A 19689-nucleotide genomic window follows, 5' to 3' on the forward strand; every position below is an offset into this window, starting at 1 on the left:
TCTAGACACATTATAGTGCTTGGTTACAATTGTATTTCCATAATAAACTAGTATCCACTCATTCATAACTTTCTAAAAAAAAAAAATTCTCCTTTTGGGCTTTAAACACTCTGGGTTTAGCCTTAGCCAAAAAGGTGAATATTTGGAAAGTTTCTGCTAAATCCATTTTATCAGATATTGACTTCTATGACTCAGAAAGTTATTTTCCATATGTCCACAAGAATTATTACCCCAAAAATAAAGCATGAGGAGCTGACTTCTATAATTTAAAGATCTGACTGTGACTAGTCCCTTGAGAAACAAGCTCAAAAGCTGGAATGAAAGATTCAAATTGAAAATCCAAATTTTTCTCACTATATGCCTATTTTACCAAAGCATAAACACATGGACACAAAATTTCAATTTTTCAAATTTTTTTTGTGGGGAGGGAATTGGATGCTCTGAGATGTGCATCCCTCTCCACTTATCATTTTGTCTCCAAAAATTATTAGTAAAGTCCCAACTAGGAGAAGTTCAAGGCTAATTTATAAGTGGAGATACTGTAAGTTTTCCTAACATGGCTGTACTTTGTAAATAGCATGTTGAACCCAGACAGCTTGAGCCCATGCACTGTTCCCGGTACAACACCTCCATGCATGAATGGCTTCTTCATCTGTACTAATTTGACTTTTCCCTTTAATCTGGAAAGATCATAAATATACCACATGTAGGAAATAAGTGAATATAGCATTGGAGCTTATTGGCTCATCCCAGCCATGTCATCTCTTACAATTCTCTCTGCCTCTTCCAGGCATTCAGTGTTCTGAGCTTCTCAAGGGATATCTTTTATGATCAATTAATCATTGAGCACTAAATTAATGACTGAATCCATCAGCCCTTCCAAACATTAGTCTATTAATTAATTAATTCCACATGGCTTGTGGAATCTTAGCTTCCTGGCCAGAGATTGAATGCCTGTCCCCTGCAAGAGAAGTGAGGAGTCCTAACCACTGGACCATCAGGGAATCCCCCAAATTTGTTTTTCTTTAAAGGCACACTCATAAAATCAAGAGTAACTTAAGGTAAACAAGAAAACTGATAGTATAATAGAATTTAAAGCACTTGGCACTTGATAGTGGTCATATTTTGTTCAAAGTGATTTCAGGGCAAACTCTCTGTGAATTGTTTATTTAACTTCTCTGTGTGTCGATGTCCTCATCATTGAATAGGAAAAAATAACAGCATCTACCTACTTGGATGATTGTGAAGCTTAAGATTGTGGGCAGAGATCACTCAGAAGAGTCGTGATTAAAAATGTCCTCAACGAACGCTAGCTATTATTAATGATACAATCATTATTGTGATTACTAAATAAGAATAGAAAGAGCCCTGAAAGTGTCAATTCTGGACCTAAACCTGATACTCATAGAATTTTTCCCATTTGTTAATGATTTGTTTCTATTTGGATATATCTATTGATTCCCATGATCTGGGTAAGATATATAGTACCCAAACACACACACACAATTTCTTTTCAAATTTACCAAAATAGATATTAACCACCTATGCATATTCATACTCCAGATGGCCACGGATTGTACATGAACAGCAAGTCAGAGGTTATCACACTGTGGTCACCTGTTAGGACCCAAAACAACTTGTCTTTGAAGAGGGTGCTGGAGAGACGGGGTGACATTGCCAACCCACCCCACAGCCCACGTTGCCCACTCTGTTGCCCACTCTAGCAAACAATTTTCCATCTCTTCAGAGTTACACATTCTTAAAGAATCAAAGACTATAAAATATCCACTTGAAAAATTCCTTGATGCATGCTCTCAGTAATTAAATAGCCAGATAAATACTTTCTATTTTGTTCTGTTTTACCTATAAAGCCATAAACAATGGTGAACTTAGATGACGTTTCGCAGCTTTCTGTTGCCAGAACTAAAAACGAGAATCAAGCAAACATGTTTACAAATGTCAGAGAAAACTTAGCTTAGTGATACTGAGAGAATCTTGTTAGTTTTGATTATGTTTTTAGGCTTGTCAAAATATGACACAAACAGTACTTAGATTTTTTTTTTGGTGTTATCAGAATAGAAAAGAATCACCTTCTAAAGCCATTTTATCAATAAGTTCAAAAGTGAGAAATGGTTTTATAATGCCTCACAGAATCATAAAGCATGTTAAACAACTAAAACTTCACTATAATTAACAGTTACCTGTATCATATAGTCCAATGCAGTGAAATTTCCAAAGAACTGAAAAAAAGAAAAGATACAAAAGATCTTATAAAATTCAGAGGACTTCTAACTGCTTTTCGGTATTTTTTCTTTTTTTACTTTTATTAGTAGTGGCAATTTCTACATCTATGACTGAACTTAAACTATAATTGAGTAAAAATTATTCATAAAATTCATATATGTGTTAAAAGATCAGTAACGACTTCATATTTCAGTAACAGTTTTTCCATAAAGTCTACCAGCTACTGAAGCATTTCCATATTCAAGAAATCACTTCATTGTCACAAAGAATTCTGTGATAAACTCATCAACACCTGCATTTACAACTGAGGTTAAAAGGGTTACTCAAACTTCTGTTTCCAGAAATTACCAAAGACAAATCTTCAGCTCACAAATTCTGCCTTATCACGCTACCTCTATGTACCATTATTTTAAACTGTAAGTAATAATTGCACTTTAAAGGACTCTTAAAGCCATCCATGGAGATTCCACAATGTGCCAGGCAGTGCTCTGCAGTTTATGTTCATTATTTTAATTCATATTCAAAACAGCAGTGTGAGATACAAGTTTATTTGTGGCATCTTACAGACAAGAAATTTCTCAAGGTTATAAAGCTCATACTAGTATTAGGATTCTAAGTACTCAATCACGATTTTTGGAGAATTACTTAAAACTGTTTTAAAACTCTTCGTGGGCTTGCATGGAAAAAGTTTCTACTAAATTCTTGTCAGTCCTAAAAGAAATCAACCCTGACTATCCATTGGAAGTACTGATTCTGAAGCTGAAACTCCAATACTTTGGCCACCTGATGTGAAGAGCTGACTCAATGAAAAAGACCCTGTTCCTAGGAAAGATTGAAGGCGGGAAGAGAAGGGGACGACAGAGGATGAAATGGTTGGATGGCATCATAGACTCAGTGGACATAAGTTTGAACAAACTCCAGGAGATAGTGAAAGACAGGGAAGCCTGGTGTGCCATAGTCTATGGGGTTGCAAAGAGTTGGACACCTCTTAGCGACTGAACTGAACTGACAAATTCTTAGAATGGAGGAGATGTGAATAAGCTGTTGTTTGTTAACTGCTGAGCACATACTGTTTATAGGTGCTATGAAGTTCATCTTCTAGATTCACATGGTCGAAGATTCCAGGAAAGTGAGAAGTTAGTCTGGGGTTAAGAGATCCAGAGAGGAAATAGAACAGCCTTTGCAGATTTCACAAGCATATGGAAATGTGACTCCACAGGAAGTGTGAAGCTGTACAGACAAAATTTGCAATAAGAGGCCAGTGCAGCAAAATCCTTGGCAAAGATGCCACATGAACTCATCAAACACTCTTCAATGAGTAAATTATCCTGTAGGTATCTGGTGGTGAGTGTCACGGCATGAGGGGCACAAAATACGCGAGAGGTTAAGAACAATTCTATGTATGGGGATCAAATCAAATGGGATTGTGAAGAAAGAATGAGGAATGAATGAAGAAGATTTTTTTTTAATGGAATATTTCAGCCAGAAATAAGGCAAGGGCATGGAGGTACTTGGAATCAAGTCAGGCTAAGAACTGAGGAATAAAACTGAGTCTTTGTGATCATTTATCCCTTCTGGATTGTATCATGCTTAAGAGCAGGATTAGCTGAAAGTCAGAAAGGCTGGAAGCAGAAAGTCAGAGCACTATGAGAAAGACATTTCATTAATCTAAATATATTAGTTAGCCAGGGTCTAGACGAGGACTTTATGGATAAGAGAGTAAAGAAAAGGGTAATTTAGCAAAGCAGAACTTGGAATGACCGTAACAGATTTAAGATAAGAGCTATCAAGTTTAAACGCCATTTGTATTTGGGGGAAAAGTGTAATAAATTTTAATAATAAATAAAAGTCATAGCAGCTCATTCAAATTATTTGCCAACCTGCCTCACTTGTGGAGATGACAAAAAAAAAAGTAAGATGAATGAAATTTGACATGATTTCTATTCCTGTGGCATAAAGCTATTATTTTACTTGCTGAGTCTATGATCAACTTAATTTCCAAAAGAAGAAAGAGATAAAACAGACAAAAAGGGATCTTATCAAATCTGTTCACAATGCTGATGGATTAAGATATTGACTTCTAATTTGAACCTTAACTCTGCATTTTACAGGCTGTATCTACAGCATATGGCCTTCTTGGATAAATGCTACTTAGCATGTAAGTCATTTCTAAGAGCTGGTTTTAGTGTTTAGGTCAATAATTCTATGGCAATTCAAGATTACATTTAGGTTATGGATTCTGCAGCATCCCTCCTTTTAATTTTTTTTTAATCATTCATATTGGCATCTTTATGCTTTAAGTGTTTTTAATACCTGCACTTTAGACCTCAGACAGACTCCAGGCCCTGGCACTCGGTCACAAGGTCAGCTAACACCGCATGCCATCTTTCACCAGCCGTGCTGTGCAGATAAAGCTTCTTGTCACTTTCTTTTCCTGATCTGGGTTCTCCACACTTAAGTCTTTCAACTTAAGATATGTGACTGCACAAGAACATGTTAAACGTTCATATGCTTCAGCCTCTTGCTAAAGACAGCTCCATTCTCCATGGTCTCTAGTGAGGTATGCAGTTCTGCCCAGGAATTTTGGGGGCACCTCTGCTGATCATAATGGGGGGCTTCTAGGCCTTCCGCCATGGTTTTCTCTTGTGAGACCCAGAAGACACTGCGGAATTCCTTGAAATTTCTACTTTCCTCCTAGAAATCTCTACTTTCCTCCTAGAAATCTCACAAAATTACACGGGGAATAATTCAATTGCTATCATTTCTATCAGAAGAAATGGGCAATAATAAACATTTTGTATAAATTTGACAAGAGCATGAAGGCCTTTGCATTGATCAGGGAAACCCCACCTCCCCAAACAGCCAAACACGTTGATGACATAGAATGTCACTTACATGTCTACTTTCTATCTGTATCATGAGAGAAAAGTTAATAGCAGACATTTAGATGTTTTTCTTGAAAGCTAGCAGATAAAAATGCTTCCCCAAAAGGACACCCACTGGCCTGTAAACTGAGAAATGTGTTAAACTGCAAAGAAAATGTAAAATGCTCTGTCAAATGATCTGTCTACATATAAAATTTTATCATTTTAAAGTTAATATTGATACTCTACAAATAACAACAACTGTTTTTAATTGTGATTCAAGTGAAATGAAGTGAAGTTGCTCAGTCGTGTCTGACTCTTTTTGACCCCATGGACTGTAGCCTACCAGGCTCCTCCATCCATGGGATTTTCCAGGCAAGAATACTGGAGTGGGTTGCCATTAAGAAAAGTACCCAAATAGTCTTTGGGTTGACATTGGTTCCTTAATCTTTAATTCTGTATTAAACATTTTAAAAAATGACTTGTTTGATCAAAACTCAGAAATGAACTTTAAGATCCATTTTGTATTATATATTGCATTATTAGATCTTTAGAAATATATTGTTATGGTGAGTAGTAGTATTTTCAGCTTAACTTGAGAAAGTGAATTCTAAAGGAAGTTAGTTAAAAGGCCTGTCCATGGTCATGCAGTGATAGATCTGGTGGTAGATGCTGAGAAACACTGGATTCCAGGGCTCCTGGGCCCATATTCACATACAGGGACTCTCACTAGACACAGGCTGGCCTCAGTCCCCGCCCTCACTAGAGAGCTTGTGGGGCGGGACCAGACACACAGGCTTAGCCTTCCCTGGGCTCTCTACCATGGCTCCATGAAGATGGAGTCAAGTTTGGATTTTTTACAATGTGATAAAGTCAGTGCTGTCTAGACTGTTGAGCATGAAGTGGAAAAGTCTGAATAGTTGGAGGCACACATATTAGGAGGCTGATATAGCTACAGAGTCAAAGACTTCTTCTCCAGGACAACCTCTATTACAAATAGCTCAGCTCTCCAGATTTCTGATTTCCTTCATCAGTCTCTTGACTGGCTGCAATTGTTCCTTGACAATTTCATCAAGCTGTCGCACAGACCCTGTAGGACTTACATTTGTGTTCCTTTTTACATGAGAAAAAAAGAGTGGCTCTCTACTTATGCAAAGCACTATGGACCGATTTGCTTTTATAGACAACTGAAAGTAATCCTAACCAACACAAAGCTCAAGAGGAAAAACATTAGTTTGCATTCTACTCTGAGTTGTAAATGATGACAGGAGAACATCCCTAAAAGCAGTAGACATTTGAATCCAGGGATAAAAAAAAAAAAAAAAAAAGATGAAATGATCATGAGAGATTTCCAGACTGGAGACATGGTCTCGGCACCTTCACCATATCTCACTATTCTGCTTACTTGATGGATGTGCATTTGTGTCTTTTTCAATCTCAACTTCAGAACCTTGCAAAGTGAAAGCATTAATTTCAAAGTAAAAGAGTCGTGCCTGATTCTTTGAGACCCCATGGACTGCAGCCCGCCAGGTTCTCCTGTCCATCAGGTTTCTCAGGCAACCAGACAAGAATATTGGAGTGGGTTACCATTCCTTTCTCCAGGGAATCTTCCCGACCCAGGAATCAAACCCAAGTGTCCTGCATTGCAGGCAGATTCTTTACTATCTGAGCCACCAGGGAAGCCCTTGGGGAATAAATACTGCCCTAGCTTCCCTTAATAGCTGACTGTCAAATATTATGCAGTTGAATATATTTATTTTTCAACATTAAAGACTGAAAATAGGAATTTTCATGTTAATAGGCCTTCTTATGCCAAGTGCCTCTAAAAAGACAGGTTATATACTATAATTTCTATAAACATTTTATACATGAGAATTTTCAGATTTCAGGGTAAGGGGATGAATAAAACAATGTCATGAGGAAAGAGAATTCTGTTCACTGAACATGACTCACCCCTGGAGTAACAGGGATTCCAGCAAACAGGATTTATATGATTCAAGCTTTTGATCTTTCTCAAAACTTAATCTGCTTCTATATGTGATTCTTAACCCTGGATCATTTCAAATGTAACCTCTGTTTCAAAAATCTCCATTTCTTTCTGTTTTTTTTTTTTTTTAATTGCTAGAGTATTAAAGCTAGCTTGAGCATCATCCCTATTTAGTGGGTCCTTTACAACACATGACCGAAAACACCCAGGACGAGAGGCTCTTCCATTAAAATGCATGCATTTTTCTAAATGACTGCCAATGAACCATAACAAAATAGAACCTCCCCTCTCTGGAAGTGATCAGACAGGTTCAAAAAGAATATTTGATGATATGCCAAGCCAGCACATTGCTGCGATTATAAGAACAAGGCCCACACCCTGAATAGCCAGACTTTCTTTCCCTATTACAGACCAGCTGCCTCCCATTGGGAGCCTGAGTTTGCAGATCAAAAATCTCCATTCCATCCACGTGGGCTCTGGGACATTTCACAGTGGCATAGGACCTGGGTAAAGCCATTAACAAAAAGGATTTGGGACCATGTCAGGGAGAAATTGAGACCTAGGGCCATGCTTTCCAGTATCACTGGGCCTTTTCTTATACTACACCAAGCTGTCCATTTAGAAATCTCTGCAAGTGCGGAACATAAGCTGCCTATTTCATGATTTCTCCATATATCCATTCGTGGAGCAGATATCTATCAAGAAAATGTAATTAAAATGCTTATACTGAGCTGCTCATCCTACTTCTGATGCTAATATTATGTCTTGTTTTTGATGTTTATTCAAAAAACTTTTGTTTCTGTGTGTGTGTGTGTGTGTGTGTGTGCGCGTGTTAGTCACTCAGTCATATCCAGCCCTTTGCAACCCCATGGACTATAACCCGCCAGGTTCCTCTGTCCACGGAATTCTCCAGGCAAGAATACTTTCAAATACCTCTTTTGTGAGAGCGTCCAAGGTGAAGTTAGTTCCATTCAATGCCACGTTTCATGTATCAGTTCTTTAAACCCCTAAACTGTGTTTTCTGCTATTGTAATATATTTTAGAACAGCAAACAAAGCCTTAATTTTTTATATATGAACTAGTGAACCCATAGCACCATGTCTATTTCACTTTGCGGGGATATAATATAAACTTGCAAACCAGATGAAAGTGCTATTTTGCAACATATCAAAAAGCAGTGCTTTCAACAGAGGGATGGATAGAATATTCTTGGGAAGGGAGGCAAGGTATCGCATTTACGTCTGTACCTGGTAGATTTCCCTCTGCCGTCAAGAGCCAAAGAAAAGTCTAAATGTTCTTTCATATAACAGCCCTGAAAGGCTGTGAAAATAGCTCCTTCCACACGTGCCAATCTGTCTCCACCAATTTATCTCCCGTTCAAATCAAACTCAGCTCTTTCAAATGATGCTCACAGGCCATGCTCTCCTCACCCATCTTTACCTTCTCTTCTGGATGTATCTTCATTTGTCAATGTCCCTCTTAAGAAGTGGACACAGGTTGTAGATATAATACGTTACCTTGACTCATGGGTTCTCCAAAGGTTGGCATCCCTGGCATTTACACTGTGGGCCTTTGCTGTTCTCCATTGTATCAGACTGAGCTCTCAATCAATTAATGCTCCAGATTTTTTTTTTTTTTTATAAAGGCTGCCTGCCTCCTCAATAACCCATCTCTTACTAGCGCTTACCTTTTGGACTTGGTGTGGGCTTTTATAATCTTATTATACTTCACATTCTCAGGGTTTCTTGGCATTTTCAAGAGCATCTCTGGTTTCTGAAATGTTTTAATAGGAGTCTGGTAATATTATGACTCTATTTTTAAAATTAAAAAATATTAATACCTACAAATCCACTCATTTAGGGTGAACTATTCCTAGCCTAGGATATAATTTGCTCCATTGCTAAGCTGTGTCCTATCCGACTTTGCAACTCCATGAACTTTTGCCCACCAGGTTCCTCTGTCGATGAGATTTCACAGGAAAGAATACTGGAGTGAATTACCATTTCTTTCTCCAGGGGATCTTCCTGATCCAGGAATTGAACCCAAGTCTCCTGCATTGGCAGACGGATTCTTTACCACTGAGCCACCAGAGGATTGCCAGACAAATTGATATGCTTCCTGTAAAACATTTTTTAGGCTTTATGCTTTGGGATGTATACTATTAATAATCAATGTATTTATGGGTTTGTTTTTTTTTTTTAAATCACACTTCAAATTACTGAGATAACATTGATCTTGAAAGATCCACCTCTATGAAATTCCTCCTGATACATCCATGCTACCGTGTCCTGCTTCTTCAAAATCCTATCCCATTTTACTTCCTTCATGGCAAAACAAACTCACTGTATAGTGGACTTCTCTACTTTATTTTCTCCTTTCATCTTATATCTCAGACTCCAAACTAGAGGATTCTTGAAAACTGTTTGTTTCGTATTCATTTTGAAATCAATATCAACTCACCCAAATTGCTGCATGATTATGAGTTATACTGAGTTAAATCACTGCTTCTTTTATATCTTATCCATCGGAAATCAATGTTTGTGAAAAAGTCAAAGGAATGCTTTCTATTTTGTAAGTCATTTTAGAAATGACTGAGTTCTCTCAAATCCTTCTTTGAAATTTGAAATGGGGGAAAGGGGAGAGAGAGAAAGTCAGGAGGTAGCATGAGTGTGCCCGGGGCAATATAACGACCAGGGAGGCAAATGGGGAAGGACCTGCAGTCCCAACAGGGCAGCATCACCATGGGTGTTCTGGGTTTTGAAGAAGCAGAAGCAAATCAGCATGCATCCTGGGTACCTGATTCCGTCTCTGAACTTGAGTCATGACAATGCATGATGCATGAGGCCATCTTGTCACTACTTCTAACCCATTTCAACCACTGCATCCCTATCAGAACCATCCATGAGCCGGGAATAGGGAAAGCAGACATGATGACCATTCAATTCCATTTGACTATCTCCATCTTGTATGAATATGCAGATAAAACGTATGTCAGATTTCCTTAATTAGAGTATAATGCCCTCTCTTTCTTCTAGCATGTCACTTAGTGGAGTCCATGCCTTATATTGCTTATGAAGTCACGTGCATAAGTTATAGATGCATGAACTTCAGTATTTGTGTTCACATATGTAATTCACTTGTACCAAAATAGTAATGTGAGAAATGTACTAATATTTAATCTCAATGCTCCCATGAGAATTTCAGGAAATCAGAACAAGGCATCAGGACATTTATTTAGCTAAATAGACCTGAGATAACATGAATAAGGGGCTCCCCAGGTGGCTCAGTGTTCAAGAGTTAGTCTGCTAATAAAATTAAAAAAAAAAAAAAAGAGTTAGTCTGCTAATGCAGGAGACTTCAGTTCGATCCCTGAATTAGGAATATCCCCTGGAGAAGGAAATGGCAACCCACTCCAGTATTCTTGCCTGGAAAATCCCATGGACAGAGGAGCCTGGCAGTCTGCAGTGCAGGGGGTTGTAAAGAGTCTCACACAACTTAGTGACTGAACATGCGTGCAAAAAGTCTACAAGCAATAAATGCTGGAGAGGGTGTGGAGAAAAGGGAACTCTCTTACACTGTTGGTGGGAATGCAAACTAGTACAGCCACTATGGAGAAGAGTGTGGAGATTTGTTAAGAAACTGGAAATAGAACTGCCTTATGATCCAGCATTCCCACTGCTGGGCATACACACTGAGGAAACCAGAAGGGAAAGAGACACGTGTACCCCAATGTTCATCGCAGCACTGTTTATAATAGCCAGGACATGGAAGCAACCTAGATGTCCATCAGCAGATGAATGGATAAGAAAGCTGTGGTACATATACACAATGGAGTATTACTCAGCCATTAAAAAGAATACATTTGAATCAGTGCAAATGAGGTGGATGAAACTGGAGCCTATTATACAGAGTGAAGTAAGCCAGAAAGAAAAACACCAATACAGTATACTAACGCATATATATGGAATTTAGAAAGATGGTAACAATAACCCTGTGTACAAGACAGCTAAAGAGACACTGATGTATAGATCAGTCTTATGGACTCTGTGGGAGAGGGAGAGGGAGGGGAGATTTGGGAGAATGGCATTGAAACATGTATAATATCATGTATGAAACGAGTCGCCAGTCCAGGTTCGATGCACGATATTGGATGCTTGGGGCTGGTGCACTGGGACGACCCAGAGGGAGGGTATGGGGAGGGAGGAGGGAGGAGGGTTCAGGATGGGGAACACAGGTATACCTGTGGCAGATTCATTTCGATATTTGGCAAAACTAATACAATATTGTAAAGTTTAAAAATAAAATTAAAAAAAATTTAAAAAATAAATAAAAATAAACACACACACAAATAAAAAAAATTAAAAATTAAAAAAAAAAAGAAAAGAGATCTTGGAAAGTTTGCAACAAGTGAAGAATCAACCTAAATGAAGAGGAAAAAGGGAAAGTAGTGAGATCATATGTGATCTGAGAGTCTTACTGTTTATTTACATCATCTGAAATATCAGTCACATAAGCATGCATTCCACTGACGTTCTTTGCAACAGCATGAGCAAGCTGTATGAATAATAGATGTTAACAGATCAACAAGAACAACATCCTGGTAAGTGAGTAAGGCTGAGACAAAGCAAGACCTTAATGGTCTAAAGTGCCTATCATCCTACCCTTTCAGTGACAAGTTCTCTGTCTCTCTCTTTTTTCAGTTTTTCTCTTTTCATGAAAGGTGTTTCTTCATTATTGGCAGGAGCTTTACCCTTCACATATTACTGTCCTACAAAATGATCTTTAGGTTCAATTCAGAAGTGCTAGATGTGTTACAAATGGGTATTAGATGTGCAACTTACCAAGATGCATTAACAAAATCAAAGTGTGAATGTTACAGAAGGTTGATTGAACCCAGCAGGGTTTTCATATTTTCTTTCAAGTGAATACATGGAAATAATGCAACATGCACACAAAGTTATTTTATGATTCAACATCTATTTTAAGTCTGACAGTGTTTAACCAAAAGTGATTAAGATGTAAGACTAGACATCTTAAGACATTGCTAAAAATCAAAAGATATCTTTTGCTTTATGTTAACTATGACAATTCATAAAGTAATTGTCCTTTCACAAATTTATGCAATTTAGTTCGAACTGCTTTACAAATCACTATATAAAGAATCATCATAATAGATTATTTTCCCAAAGATTTTATTTCCCCAACACTCTTTATTTCTGAAAAGGCTATTAACCGTTAAACATTGAGTAGTAGTTGTAAACTAAGACAGAAAGGGAAAAGAAACGTTAACACATTGGCAGCAAATGTTTAGTTTACAGTATTGTTTAAAAATGGGCTTCCCAAGAGGCTTAATGGGTAAAGAATCTGCCTCCAACTTAGGAATCGAAGGTTCGACCCCTGGGTCGGGAAGATCCCCTGGAAAAGGGCATGGCAACCCACTCCAGCATTCTTGCCTGAAGAATCCCATGGACAAAGGAGCCTGGTGGACTACAGTTAGTAGAGTCACAAAGAGTTGAACATGACTGAGCATATAAAAACATTGTTAAAAATATTGAAACATTTTTCAGCAAATATAACGTAGATTTATATTCTAGAGTAGTTAAGCTATTTTAAGCTGGAATATCCATAATTTCTTTCAAGTCTAACAAATCAGTGAGCCAATTTCAAGGTACAAATTTGAAATAAAATATCACACTGACGGACAGGGAGGCCTGGCGTGCTGCAATTCATGGGGTCGCAAAGAGTCGGACAGGACTGAGCCACTGATCTGATCTGATCTGAAACACTGGTTTGAGAAAAGAAACACAAAAATTTCTATTTTCAAAGCAAATTTATTGTAACTTCATAGTATATTTTACATATACTTAGAAAAGTCTAGTATAAAGGGGAACTCTTGCGTATCATAGGACTCTGACCTTAATTATGAAATTAAGAGGAACAGAAGAAAAATCACTGTGTTCAGTATCATGAAATCCACATGTATAGTCTTCAAATATAAATCTATAATATTTATTAAAAATAAATATTCTAATATAGCAATGATCACATCCATATCCATATAAATACATAAATTATTTTTTACTTTTAGCCAAAAGGATCTTAAAGAAATCTAATGTAAATATTCTTTTATACCTGTAGGGCAGTGCTTATGACACCAGAAACCTGGTGAATACAATAAAAAATTAAGTCAATATAATATAATCTGCCACTGATTATCTTATGAATGAAAGCAGAAAGTTATGAGTTTCTTATTATTATAGTAAGTACATTATAACAAAGTTAAATTCTAATTTCATAAAACATCTTCCTCTAAAGTACTTGATCCATCTATGTACAGAGTAGAAAAATACCAAATATACCTTTGACCTTATAGTTATTCAGGGACTTAAATTAATAGAAATGTATATGGAAAATTATTAAATGGAATTAATCCAAAAATCAAGTCATAGGGTATACATGGCAAGTGCTATTCTTAAAATAGTTGATATTTGCATGCTTCATCTTGTGTCCTGCTTGAAGCCATTCTTTCCTGAAATAAAACCCAAGTCTGGGCCGAGATCCCACTAGACAGCCAGCCATGCATTAGGGAGTGCAAGCCGCAGTGAGTACATTTCTTTTCTTGTTGTAGATATTTATACTGGGAGTAAGCTTCATTATTTAAAGTGTGTTTGTGATCTCCCACTAGTCTGAGCCCTCTGAGTCAGCTGTGTTATCAGATTTTGTTATTTTTTTCCTTCCAATTTGTGAACATTTCTCTCTCACAGAGGGTAGGAGTCACAATCTATGTCTTCTTGAATTCAGTACTACCTGTAACAGTGACTATCAATTCTGACTGTACATTAAAATACCTTGCAAAGATCTTCATTTTAAATATTAATGTCAGGACCACGACATTAGAGAATCTGGTCCAACTGGTCTGGGGATGGTACTCGGTTAACAATATGCTGTTAGAGATGCTCAGGTGAGCCAAACTGCAGCCAGTGTTGAAACCCAGCAGGATATACAATTCCCAGCACAACCAGATGACACAGAAGAGTTACTAGACTTATGAAAAAACAGTCAGAATAAATAACCTGAAAGAGTCAGCGAAAATAGCTCTCACCAAAATGTATCTCCTGCAAGAAACAGAAGAAACTTTGAAAACTGCTTTTAAGATCCTGCTCAATAAGATTCTATAATCAATCACATTTATTAAACAACGATTTTCTTTCAAATAAACAGAGTGGAAAAATCTACAGAGTTAAAACAAGGTATCAGGATGTTAAGGGGCTCCCCTGGTGGCTCAGTGGTAGAGAATCCGCCTGGCAATGCAGGAGACATGGGCTCAATCTCTAGGTCAGGAAAATCCCCTGGGGAAGGAAATAGCAACCCACTCCAATATTCTTGCCTGAAGAATCCAATGCACACAGGAGCCTGGCGGACTACAGTCCATGGGGTCACAAAAGAGTCAGACATGACTTAGTAGCCAAATAACAACAAAATCAGGATAGTAAAATTGTAACTGCTGCTTTCAAGACTTCAAAAATAAAGCATGCATTATGCTTACCTTCATAAAAAGTAAGATGTTTAATGTGGAGAGAGATTTTTATTAACATACTGAAGAAAATGTTGTGAATGCATAAATATTTTAAAAACTCAAAGTGAAAGTTAAAGGAGGAAGGAATAAATGAACCTATGCTAAATACTCAAACTTCAAATAATAATCCATCTATAATAATTTCATAGTAGAGTTATTAGGCTACAGACGCCTTTTGTGAATTGGAAAGAAAAAAGGATATACAGTATTGACTTGTGATAAAATTATCTGGCTGCGTCTAGGTATCTGTCGCTTTCCTTCTTTATGTCTGCCAGTCCTCCCAGGCTGCTCCCTATTTTTTCACAAGACTTTGTGTTATGTAGTCTCTCCCTACATTTTCCTTTACAAAAGTCAAAGTGTGCAGACCTTCCTGCCTTACTGCCTTGACATTCAAAATGAAATCACGTGTCTCAAAACCACCACCATGAATTTTGAATACTATCAATAATACATTACCACCAAGAATGTTGAAACTGTAGTGCATGGTGTAAAGATAAAAGTTTAGTATTTGCATCCAAGGTTTCAATAGTCCAGCAAGTGATGTACTAAGAAGACTGAATCCATGAGTTGTACTCTTTGAATCTTTCCATATATTTCCATTTCATTGATCAGTTTTCCATTTTTTCCCTTTCAATGGCTTAAGCTTTAAATAACCTTTCTTTTTATCTTAGGGTCCTTGAGTGGAAGCACAACTACAGTATTTTTGCTAACATAAGCAGAAAAGGAAGTTAGGATAACAATTTCCAAATAGGAAAATCCTCTAAAAAAAGGAAAAAAAAAGTTTATGCTTTTAAATAAAGATATTATGAAAATGTTAATAGTTAGTCCAATACCTATTTTCTAGCCCTCTGCAAAGGTATTTGCATTCATATAACAGAGTCACTGTGCACTAGAAGAAAACAATACATTAGCTACAAGCTTTATTTTAATTTTGGAAAAACCAGAGTCTATCATTCTACACTCAAAGAAGAATGACATTGATTTCAAAGGACAAGGAAGTTGTTCTAATTCTGCTTCACAGTATGGCATGGATATTTTCCCAGCTCATGATTAAAATAATCCTCCTCCCCCAAATATTTTATTTATCTAAGTTCTAAATGATTATTTCCCTTGAATTTAATAATATATGCTTAAGCATCAAGTTAGCATCCATATAGTTCTTGTTTTTAATAAATATTGCATTCTGCATGGATGTTAATTAGAAAACTGTGACTCTAAAAAGCACTGACTCAGCTAGTAATCTATCTTAAGAAACAGTTCATAGATATTTGAGATCACTTAAATTTGCTTTCAGCAGGGCACCTGTACCCACTATATATCCCTGTGTTTTAACAGTTGATTTAAAATAAACAATTACAGCAAAATGGCTATAAACTGAAGAAAAAGAAATTGAGTAACGTTAACTCAGCCTTCCTATGTAATTATTCTAAATTTTATTTCTGTTTAATTTTTTTAAACTGCAGAGATCCCCCCAAACCCGTTAGAATCTACCCCAAAGAAACAAAAATGTTGGCAGTACTATAATTTGGAGAATTCATTGTGCAATGTAAGTGTTATGACTTTCTGCCAAACAACCATCTGTTTAAGCTTTTCCTTACTCTCTCTCTCTATAATTTATATATGCTGTTTTGAAGGAATACATTTTGAAACTGAAATTAAAAGGACTTGTTCAATTCTAAGTGAGAATAAATTGACAATTTTAATGATTTTTTATTTAGCATACAATGTAAAGACAGTTTGACAAAATCATTTGCCCTATATAGCAGATGCTTATTCTGAGCATATACAGCTTTCTGGCGGGACCCAACTCTGCAAGATAGCCCTGAGTTGGTACTGGAATTGAGCCCACCATTCTACAAGCTTCAGCACGATGGAGGCTGTGGTAAGACGGGTGAGTTCTATGGACGTGGGCCCACTATCACGCTTCTTTTGCTGGGATGTGAGTTTCTGCATCAGAAGCAATGCTGTGTGAATATCATGGTAGTGCACAAGAAGTCCAGTTTAATCAGCCTGCCCCTGGGCAGCTGGCTGATGAGTCTCAGCAGTGGTGCCATACTGGGGACTCAGTCTCGGTCTCTGCGGCTGGCAGTTAGGGCACTCAGCCACGGCCGTGGCCAAATCTGCCTTAGTAAGTGGATTTCCATGTGGCTGGGACCAGGGCAACCTCCTTCCCTCCCACCATGGAAACTTAGTTCCTAAGCCCGTTGGTGGCTATGAATAAGGCTTATGGTATCCTTGGGATAGTTATCCTTCTCTGCTAAGTCACCTTTTGGTGACTTCATTAATTTAATCAACATCATTCAATTCAATAACTTGAAAAATACTGATGCTGTTTAGTTACTAATTAGGATCCAACACTTCTGCAACCCCATGGACTGTAGCCCTCCAGGCTCCTCTGTCCATGGGACTCTCCAGGCAAGAATACTGGTGTGGGTTGCCATTTCCTTCTCCAGGGGATCTTCCTGACCCAGGAATTGACCCTGTCTCCTGGCAGGATCAGGTGGGTTCTTTACCAATGAGCCACCAGGGAAGCCAAAAAGTATTTATATTAAACACAAAATATGTCATCAAGGCAACTTTTAATAAAATGTGATACTAATACTTCCCATTTATTCAGAGAGCTTTCAAATTCAGAGAGCTTGTTCTTTCCAAAGCTCACACAGACAAAGTTTGAAAGAGCTTGAGTTAGGAGAGAGGTATCCTGTGACGTAGAATATTACTGTTAGTATTAACAAATTTAGGAAATGTCAAAAGGTAGGTAAGGAAGTTTAAGTTTCAACCTCAAGGTCAAAGAGTTGAAGCTGAAAATCCATTTGGATTTTCACCACTGATCCTTCCCTTTGTTCACAGGTATTATCATTTCATCCAAGAAGGGACTCTTATTTTCCAGACTTAAATATATTTTTCAAGAGATTCTGTGTAACAGTGCTTTAATAAAGTATCTCCTTTATTCCACACAATAAAACTATGATGAAAGTTATGGACTCTCCTATGAAGAAAATGTGTCAGGAAAACATTGAATAACTTGCCCAAAATTATGCAGAAAATAAGCAGAACCAGAAGCCCATCTTATTGGTGAATGTCTGCAAAGTTCTTAACTATTACATGAAGTTGCTTCCCACAGTTCTAAGTCATCTTATAAAATTCTAGTGCCGTGACCACTTTGTTGCAAAGGGGTGTGTGTGTGTGTATCTGTGTGTGTGTGCACACACGCACATGGATAGGTGCTCTACAAACGGGAAACTCATGAGCATATTTGTGTTCACATTCACACTTGTAATGTGGTAACCTATAAAATGACTGTTACACTCCTTGGCACAAAGTGTACAAAATAGCAAATGGTGTGTCGTGTGGTCAAACACTAGCTTAGTCACTTTCACACGTGTTAGCTACTTTACTGCTCATTTCGACCATGAATGCTAGAATTTATTGCCCTTGTTTTCCAGATCAATACATTGAGTTTAGGGAACTAAGGTAATTTCCCTGAACTGACAAACCAAATAATTAGAAGATGTGAAATCCAACCTGGGGTCTGTGAATTCCCAGTCTCCTGCATTTTCAATGCACTCGTCTGGGTATTCATTATCCAAACACCCAAAGTTTCTCTTAACTGAGGAAGCATTACTATTCCATGTCTTCAGTTGCCAGATACAATCAGACTTTAAAGACAAATTAAGCAGAAGAGTCTTGTGCCTTCTCCTGAGTTCCCTGCAGCAAAGACTCAGTGAAACGCCAAGGTTGCAGACAGGCAGTCTTAACTGAAATACACTTTTCTTCCTCCATGCAGTTAGAACACCCCAAAACACGATCATGGAAAATCTATAAGCCCATTCCTAAACATTTTAATTAATCTCTAGTTTACTATAGTTTTCCAAAAAACTATTTCTTTGTGGTTCATGGGGAAAAATGTTAAGTTGGTAGCATTAACAGAAAATAAATTTTATGAATGGGTAATGCAAGATACTATAACCATGAGTTATTACCAATTTTAAATCCTAAGATTAACAGATACTTCAAAATATAATTTTTTTCATAATTTTAGTACGAGTTTAAAAATATATATGCTCTTTTAATTAAGAAAATATAACAAAAATACATCTTTGTATCTGCAACAAGTTATGCAACTTCACTTTTTATACTCAAGTGATGTTCTTACCAAATCCACCGAGAACATTAAGATAGTTGGTAAAATACTGATGCTACAGATAATTATCAGGTTCACTTCTGCTATAAAGATTTTTCAAAGAATTTTACATATGAATGCCTCCATAGTAGAATTTCTAGAACCACCAGAAGAATGAAAGAGAATTTCGTAAGTGTTCAATGAATGAAAACATTATCAAGCTGTTTTTCCTCTGAAAAAGAATTACGGAGAATTTTGATACCCTTTTTAAGTAACTTTCTCTCCTTGGGTCTTTGTCTAGAAACTTTTCTTTGGGGTCTGGAGGTACTTGGGGGTAATATGATGGAAATTACTACAACAGTTTGTCTATTCAGCAAACACAGTACTGCCAGCCGCTGTGCTCAGTACTGGGGTGACAATGGTAACCAGCAAAAAGCAGACATGCCGACATCCTCATGGAATAGACCGTCTATTACAAGTTGGAACATCCTACTCTAGCTTCTTTCTCTGAGTTAAAACCAAAATATTCCCAGGTAATACTGATACAAATAATTCACCAGACTCTGAGGACCATTTGTGTAAGGAATGGTGCTAGACCACGCTATGGACCCTCCAGGGAAAATGGCTTTGGAATGGCATCTGTAAGCTATGAAGGACAGTGGGAGTCAATGAGGCTCACATGGCACAAATCAGACAAGCATGGGCACTTTGGAACACCAACTCCTTTTCATGTGGGCATGCCCCTCCAGCCACCAGCCCTTAGAAATCACCTGGCGAGAACCACCCTGAGGTTTGGAAGAAAGTCAACAACCCTTGATTCTGGAGACAGCTATTATTCCAGTGAGTGGCTGTATGGAACAGCCAAAAAAAAAAAAAAAACTTCATTTACTACTTG

General features: G+C 37.4%; 1 long non-coding RNA gene across 7 annotated transcripts in view; it reads right to left on the reverse strand.

The window, feature by feature from the left end:
* LOC147362041 (uncharacterized) overlaps positions 1-19689 on the reverse strand; it is a 260259-nt gene that overhangs the window by 188415 nt on the left and 52155 nt on the right. For 3 of the 7 annotated variants that reach the window (XR_015137728.1, XR_015137732.1, XR_015137729.1), the window contains exon 2: positions 2202-2240. The exons of the other annotated variants lie outside the window; for them this stretch is intronic. This is a non-coding gene — a long non-coding RNA (uncharacterized LOC147362041). The remainder of the gene's footprint in view (positions 1-2201; positions 2241-19689) is intronic. 7 annotated transcript variants of the gene reach the window in all.

This window comes from Bos grunniens, chromosome 12, assembly GCF_055505025.1.
Source record: "Bos grunniens cultivar Pamir isolate PY7600 chromosome 12, Bosgru_T2T1.0, whole genome shotgun sequence".
NCBI lineage: Eukaryota > Metazoa > Chordata > Mammalia > Artiodactyla > Bovidae > Bos > Bos grunniens.